At 36.3% G+C, this 8,277-nt stretch overlaps 1 non-coding gene across 1 annotated transcript; it reads left to right on the top strand.

The window, feature by feature from the left end:
• Window positions 1–232: 232 nt before the first annotated feature.
• LOC128641561 (U5 spliceosomal RNA) lies at window positions 233–347 on the top strand. The gene has a single exon (XR_008399573.1). It is a non-coding gene; the product is annotated as a U5 spliceosomal RNA (small nuclear RNA).
• Window positions 348–8,277: the final 7,930 nt, after the last annotated feature.

Raw genomic sequence — 8,277 nt, 5'->3', positions numbered from 1 at the left:
ACAATGTTCTCATTTGCATACCCATGGTGCATTTCAAAATTATTTTGGAATGTGCTTGTAATTTATTAGTTCACTTTTCATAACCGCTTAATTATATATTTACAGTATTTGAATTTCATATATATGTAATTTAACTGTATTTATTTCTAAATTTTTAATGAATTTTTTTTCCCAACTTTAGGTTTTAAAGGTTTTACTGTAAACTCCACTTATATTTAAATGTTTTATGATTATACTCTGGTTTCTCTTCAGATCGAATAAATCTTTCGCCTTTTACTAAAGATTTCCGTGGAGGGAACAACATGAGTTTCATCAATTTTTTGAGGGCTTCTGCTGTTTTGTAGAGCTACTTTAACTTGTTACGCAAAAGACAAAAACAATTAATGATATGATGGAATTGTAAACTTGATTCCATGATTAAATCACTAGAAATAAGATGTTTTCTTTGTACATAGTGGATTTATCTTGAATGTAGCTGATTGCTAACAGCCTGTGTAGTGATGTCACCCATTCCTGAGCGCACTTATAAATATAAAAAGGCTATAAAGAGACTAGAGGCTCGATTATCAATGCCCTACGGCAAGTTCTCACAAGAACTTTCTAGCCATAATTTAAACATGCAGCGGTTACCAGACCGCTGCTTCCCTAACCTCTTCGCACCTCTAAGGTGGCGAAATTCATTCTCTGCGGTCGAGTTCGGCTGAGATTAACAGCTCTGCCCGCGCCGTGATTGGCTGTGTGCGGGCAGGGGCGGGATTGCACGGCAAGCGCAAAAATTTTGCTCATGTGACAATGGTGATTACCTGTGGGTAATTTCGCCCCACCACAGCGGCCGGGCTGAGGCGTACAGGGGCACGTATACGTGCCCCTGTACACTCAGCTTTGATAAATCTTGCCCTAAGTAAGAGGGGCCCACCAAGCTGAATCGCGTATTTACAAGATCTCATGCCGGAGGGCTCACATATCTCAGGAGCTTTAGTGCCATAATGTTATTTCTAATTCAGTCCAGCACGGTGCATGGAAAAGTTCAGTTTGTAGGAAAACATTGCTTAAACTTGCAATCTCAGGATTTATGTCAAGTATATAAAATTATGGCACTAGCTCCTGAGATAAGAGGGGTCCACCAGTTGAATAAGCGTATTTACAAGATCTCCTGCAGGAGGGCCTCACATATCTCAGGAGCGCTAGTGCATAATTTTATATTCTTGACATAAATCCTGAGATTGCAAGTTTAGCTAAACTTGCAATCTCATGATCTATGTCAAGTATATAAAAATATATATTATACTTTTTTATTGACCAACAAGAAGCACAATAATGCAGAAATACACAGTAAACGCAAAACATAAGAAAAAATTGTCACAAATCTGTGGGCAATATACATCAATTAGAAGGCAAAAAAAAAAAACATGCATCTTTTATATAGATATACTTTCAGATTTGTTCCAGATCTGTTAGTATGGAGGTAAACCAATAATGCCCCCAGATAAGAACAACAAATACCCTGTGTGTATCAAATTGTTGGTATTACTACTGTTATCATGACAAACGCTACAAATTTACTAGTAATAATTTGCGTCTTCTTCCAAGATATTGATGGTATAAATTTATTTATTCTAGTGAAGACATATAGGAAGTTTACAAACTGTAAGTTCTCTAAATCAAAGGCCCATTAAAGTAGAGCGAACTAAAATCTGCTTCTTCTGTCATAATTGAGTCAACAGTTTAAGACCCTTCGGTGCTCAGATATGGAAGCGTCTGGAATCTAATCCAGGCTCAGATTCCCTTGAATAGAAAGGAAAGAGGAAGATGTATTATCTATATTGAGCCCTATGCACATTTTATTCCGGGCCTTTGCTATATTAAGAAAGGTGAATTTAGGAATATTATTTTTTAGTTTATCAAATTTGGGTATATTGCAGAAGTGCATTAAGAGAATATATAAAGATTATCTTCTCTTCCACTTGCGAGTTTGTGATATAATTCGCCCCTGATAGCCATTCTAGTTTAATTTTTTGCCCATACTGGACTAATTATATATTTTAAATGTCAGGGTAGCGCCATACCTCCATCCTCTTTAGCCCGGGGGAGAGCCTCTGAATAAAGATACAAGGTTTATTTGGTGGCTACACTTACCCACCAATAAGCATTTGCTTTGTTCTATGATTTCTGTGTTGAAAAGATACCTAGGTAGGCATCTTGAATTCTACATGGTAGGATTACAGTGCTGCCATCTAGTGGCTTTGCCAAGAATAACATTCTTAATACTGAATTGGATAACATTGTTGCAAAACTGCTGCATACAGTGCTCTAGAAATAAGCCAGGTCCCAACCTAACCATCCCAGATTTTCAACAAAAGATACCAAAAGAACAAAGAAAACGTGATAACAGAAGCAAATGAGAAAGTTGTGTAAAATTGCATGCTCTATTTTAATATGAAAGAAAACTGTTGGGTCTCATATCCCCATAAAACCCAGTAAACAAAATGTCTCTTCAATCCTCACCCTCAGCTTTTTAGGTTCTTCAGCTAATTCCATTATCATTATTTTTTATTATCTTTAAAATAATGATAAGGTATCTACATTAAAACAGTTTTTTAACAGTCAGTAATTAAAAAACATGCTGTCTGAATATGACAATAGATTTTAAGTAAAACTACATATCCTATGTTGGTGTAATACTGAACTGCTTCTAATAATACTAGTCAATAATGTAGTTTAATTGACTTATTTAATGTAATTCTGTATTTAATCTTGTTAAGTACTAATGATGGCTCTGAGCCGTTGGTAGCACTCTCCCAACATTAAGGGAGATCTGGGACTCCCGACAATCAGGCCTGTAATAGTGACAGGTGGCTTCACGTTATGCACAGTGACATAACGTTAATGCGGCAACTTTATTTAAACTTCGTATGCTGCTTAGAAGCCTCCAAGACCTTCGCTGGAGAGGTAATCGTCTAAACCTTTCCTACAGTGTAAGTCTTGGGGATCTGCGAAAAGAAAAAAAAAAACCTTTAAACAGATTAGCTCTCAAAGGGTTAATGGGAAGATGCAAATTTACAGAGTCTGCAATCCCCAAACATAAGAACCATCATAGCAACCCTGACTTGTTTATTTACATATTATTTACATATGATCACTGTAACATATACACTTAATGCTATCAATATATTAATAACCTCTTCAGTCCTCAGCCTAGAAAGGGAACCATCTCAGTAACTAACTTCCATAATGCTATTCAGTAACACAAAGTATTTCCGTTGAGAGGAGGCATACATTGAAGTCTTGAATATCGGTTTACTGAGTAAAAATACCTGTCAGTATTTTATGACCTGTAAACACAATGGTTTGATCTTACTGATCTCTAAAATGTAAAATTATAATTGGCTGGGGGAAAAACCCACATTGCTCAGGCTTTTGTTATTTGGTTTTAGCTTCAGGTCAGTTTTCATATCACAATTTAAATGTTTAAGCCACACTTTTAGAGGTTGTCTGTGACGCAAGGAGCAACAGGACAGTTAGACATCTAAACAAAATATATCACATATCTGTATTGTGATGCTTCAACAGGCTGACTTCATCATGACAACCTGACTTCCTTATTTGCATATTATTTACATATCACTGTAACATTATAAACCTTAGCAAACAGTCTTCAGTCCTCGCCTCAGCTTGTTAGTGTCTGCAGGGAATCAGCTCAGTAACTTTAAAATTCAACCTTTAGAATCTCTAGTATAAGAAATCAAAGAACACTCCCTTTAATTATAAAGGAATTATTTAAAGCTGGTATTATAAAGCAGGCTTGTTCAAGTGTTAAATAGAAAAGAAATTATAGTTGTCCTAAGTGATTTGAATCAAATTATAGTTAATTTTCTGCAAAACATAAGGTACAGCCACTAGTAATTCTTACCATACAGTCCTAAAAGTGTCATCTGTTCTATAGAGTCAGAGGAGATGTGTGCAACAACAGATCTTTGAATTACACACTTTAATAGGGAATCCGTGTTGTGAAGAAAAACAAACACTCAAACTATGCATTTTTTTTTTTTTAAATGTATCACAACTGTTTACCTATTACATTATGTGATTATAATATACATTTCAGATAAATGTATTAATCTGTTTAATTTTTATGAAAATATATCTAACATGAATTTTTTGATATTTAAACTGTGAATGTATTAGATTGCACAATCATAGACGAATGTGCTTTTTTTTTTTTTTTTTTATTGAGGTTTCAAAAAAAAAAATAACAAGGTTGTTACATACAAAATTTCAGTTGTACATATTAGAGCAAAAAATATGATTCTCAAATATTCTGAAAAAAAAAAAGAGGAGAAAAAGAAGAAATTGTTCCCCTTTCCCTCCTCTCCCCTGATGCCTGGTATTTCCAATCTTATTATGTTGAAACAAAATTAATCATAATACATTCTTATGTCGATATTTAAATTAAAAATCAATAATACAAAAATACCAACAATCAAAAAAAACCTATTCACTTCTGGGATACTACGGTCCTAAAAATTAAATAAACACTGCTATTGTATCCCTGATAAATTGTTCAAAATAAACCTCATATCTCCTATTTTCATCTGTAAATAAGAAGAGGACCTAACATAAAATAGAATAAAAAGCAAAAAATAAAAAGCACATACTGAACCTCTAGCCATCATAACTAAATTGGAAGACACAACTTCCTGTACTTATACCTAATCTCGTATAACTATCCTTCCTGTTCAGCGCCTATCCACTATGTTTGTTGATTTTGGCGTAGTCAAGTCATAAAGTAAGGGGGGGGGAGGAAGGGAGGGGGAAAGAGGGGTAAAGAAGAAAGAAAAGGAGGAAGAAGGAAAAAAAAAAAAAAAAATTCTTCTCCTCTCTCTCTCTCCCCCCACCCCGAAACCGTGGTTGAACACTACCTCATATCTGTATCGTCCGATAATCCCTCAACCCGAACACAGAGCACTAAAGCCAATATGCGGGGAGAACCTCACCGGCAACCAGCATCATAAAATTAATATTATTTTTTAGGGGTGAAACAAATTGAATCTGTTCCCTCTGGGGCCATGCTAGAATTACCCTCTTCCACTTATCAAAAAAGAGCCTGTAGACTTTCTCAGTGCCTCAGGTTAGGAGCTGTCTTTCAATAATCATGTGTAGTTTAATAAGATTACCGAACTCCCCTATCGTCGGGGCTTCAGGAGCTCCCCATTTCCGAAATATCATATGCCGAGCGGCCAGGATAGCCATATTAATTAGTTGTCCCTCCCCTCTGTAACGCCCATATTCTTTTAGAAGAAAAATGTATCTTAATTGAAGAGTGCATTCCTGTTGTATATACCTGTTCACCCAAAATTGTACCTTGCTCCAAAATTGTCCTATTTTTGGGCAATCCCATATACAGTGCTGCAAATCAGCTCCCTCTCTACCACATTTAAAACAATTTCCCTTGGCCCCGTTTTGCTTCCACTTGCTCATTCTCATAGGGGATAAATAAAAATTGTTTAGGATCTTTACATGTGATTCTTTCCAACTCACTACTCTTGTCGCTGCCTCAGCCAATTTAATACTCCTTTCAATGTCTTCCACTTGTACAGTATTGATATATTTCGAGAGAAACATTTTCCTTTGATCAAGATGCTCTTTACCTTCTATCCTTAAAAAGTATTTATACCAGTATGATATAGATCTCTTCCCAGCAACGTATAATTTCACTCCTAAATCAATTCCTGGATCCCATACCATCCTATGCGATTGTAGTTTCTCCGAAAGATAACTTCGTGCTTGTAAGTAAGCAAAGAATGTTTTAGTCGGTAGCTGGTATTGTTCAGCTAACATCTCAAATGTCTGTATCGCTTGCCCTTCACTTTGGGCTAACTGTAGAAAATAGCGTAACCCTTTTGCAGACCAGATTTTAAAGGCCAGATTATTATTCATCCCGGGTGTGAAATCAGGGGTTCCAATGTTCCAATGAGCGGTAGATATTTAGATATGTATATCTCTTGACCAGCTAATCCACAGAATTTCTGCCATGCACAAACCACGTTGGAAAAAGTCAGCAATGAACTAACATTGCAGGGCAATTTCCTATGCGGATAATGTAAGATTGCTTTAAGATCAAATGGATTCACCAGGGAGGATTCCATATCATAATAAGTCAGACAGTTGGCTTCCGTTAGCCAATCAATACCAAATTTCATAAGGGCTACTATATTATATTTTACAATGTCTGGTAAAGCCAAGCCTGCATATCTTTTACTTTGGACCAACTTCTTGATCGCAATCCGACCTTTTTTCCTACCCCATATAAAATGTGCGCATGTACTATTGTATCTTGCAATATCACGTCTGCTAATCCACAGCGGTAAATTTTGCATTAAAAACAATAATTGGGGGAAAGCAATTGTTTTAATTAGGACTATTTTTGCAGAGAGCGAGAGATATTGGATCTTCCACTTGCCTAATTTCCCTTCTAATTTGTCAAAATAATCCCCATAATTAAGACTATGCCATTCTTTAGGATTCTTACTTATTTTTATGCCGAGGTAATTTAACGAATTTACCACTTTAAACCCGTGTTGCGTCGAAATTGTTCTTGTTTGGTTTATCCAGAGCAACTCTGACTTTTGCTTATTCATTCTATAACCCGAGAATGTGGAAAAATTATTAATAACTGCCAAGCATTTAGGAATACTTTCTTTCGTATTCTGTAGAAATAACATAATATCATCGGCATATAAAGAGATTACAACTTTATGACCCCCACATTCAATTCCTGTTAGTTCTTGTCTAAGGTGAATAGCCAGAGGTTCTAGCGCTAGATTAAAAAGTAAGGGCGACAGGGGACACCCCTGTCTAGTCCCTCTCTGCAACGTTATAAACTGAGATAGTTCACCATTGACTAATAGTTGAGACCTAGGATAGGCATAAATCTTTTTAATTAGCTGAATCATATTCCCCTCAAAGCCAAATTTCTTAAGGGATAAGAATAGATGCTCCCAAATAATAGAATCAAACGCTTTTTCTGCGTCGATAGTAAGTAAGGCCAAGTCTGGTTGTAATTTTTTCTTCGGTATCTGTGATATATTATGATAATGGTCCACAGTGACTAAGACCCTCCGCATGTTTCTTACCGCATTCCTCCCCGGGATGAATCCAGATTGGTCACTATGGATCAAATTGCCGACCACTTTTTTTAATCTGTCTGCAATGATGGCCGTTAATATCTTATAGTCCTGATTTAGGAGCGAAATTGGACGATAGGACCCCAGTTCCTCTGCTGCTTTCCCTTTCTTATGGATTAATGTCACTGTGGAATCTGTGAAATAACGAGAATTTAATCTCCCCTGTATCAAATAACTATTATACAATTCCACAAGTATTTTCGAGATATCCTTCTTAATTATTTTATAGAATTCGGCCGGAAGACCATCCGGTCCCGGAGCCTTATTAATTTTAATTCGGTCTATCATCTTTATCACTTCCTCTTCTGTTATAGGGGAGTTCATCAACTCTAACTCTTTTTCCTCGATTTTTGGGAGCTGTATCTTTTGCCAGAACTCAGACATTCTCTTTTCATCTATATCTACCTTTGCATATAGTTTCTGATAATATCTGTGGAAGGCCTCTCTAATTTCTGTTGTTTGAGTATGCATTTTACTCCCTTCTTTAATAGTCGGAATTATATTTTTTTTTTTCCTATAGTTAATTATTTTTGCCAGATGTTTCGTAGCAATCCCCTGATAACCTTGGCAAAATGCTCTTATATGCATATCTTCCCTGGCGCCTTTTTCCCTGATAAATGTCTCACGCTCTAATTTGGCCTTTTTATAATTATTCCATGACCCGCTGTTTGGAGTCAACACATACCTCCTATATGAATTTTTAAGATGGTTCATTAATTGGAATTCCCTCTCTGTTAGCTTTCGCTTTCTCTTAACCATATAGCCCTTGACCTCACCTCGCAGCACCGCTTTCCCTGCTTCCCAGAGTACTTCTGGGCTACTCACATCCAACCTATTCTGACTGTAATACGCCTTCCATTTTTCTGATAGAAAATTTCTGAACTTTTCGTCTTGAAACATATATTTTGGGAAGCTGAACGTATTTCTATTCTTGTCTTGGACCATTGTATCCGCAATCTGCAGACTTATTATTGCGTGGTCCGATAAAACTATCTCATCAATGTGGGACTCTATTCCCAACGTCAGGAGTCTCCCATCTATCAAGAACATATCTAACCTAGAAATTTTTTTAAATGCTCTGGATTCACACGAA

Source organism: Bombina bombina, chromosome 10 (assembly GCF_027579735.1).
Source record: "Bombina bombina isolate aBomBom1 chromosome 10, aBomBom1.pri, whole genome shotgun sequence".
In the NCBI taxonomy this organism is placed as follows: Eukaryota; Metazoa; Chordata; class Amphibia; order Anura; family Bombinatoridae; genus Bombina; species Bombina bombina.
Note: the sequence above shows the minus strand (reverse complement) of the source record. Positions and strands in the feature narration are given on the sequence as shown.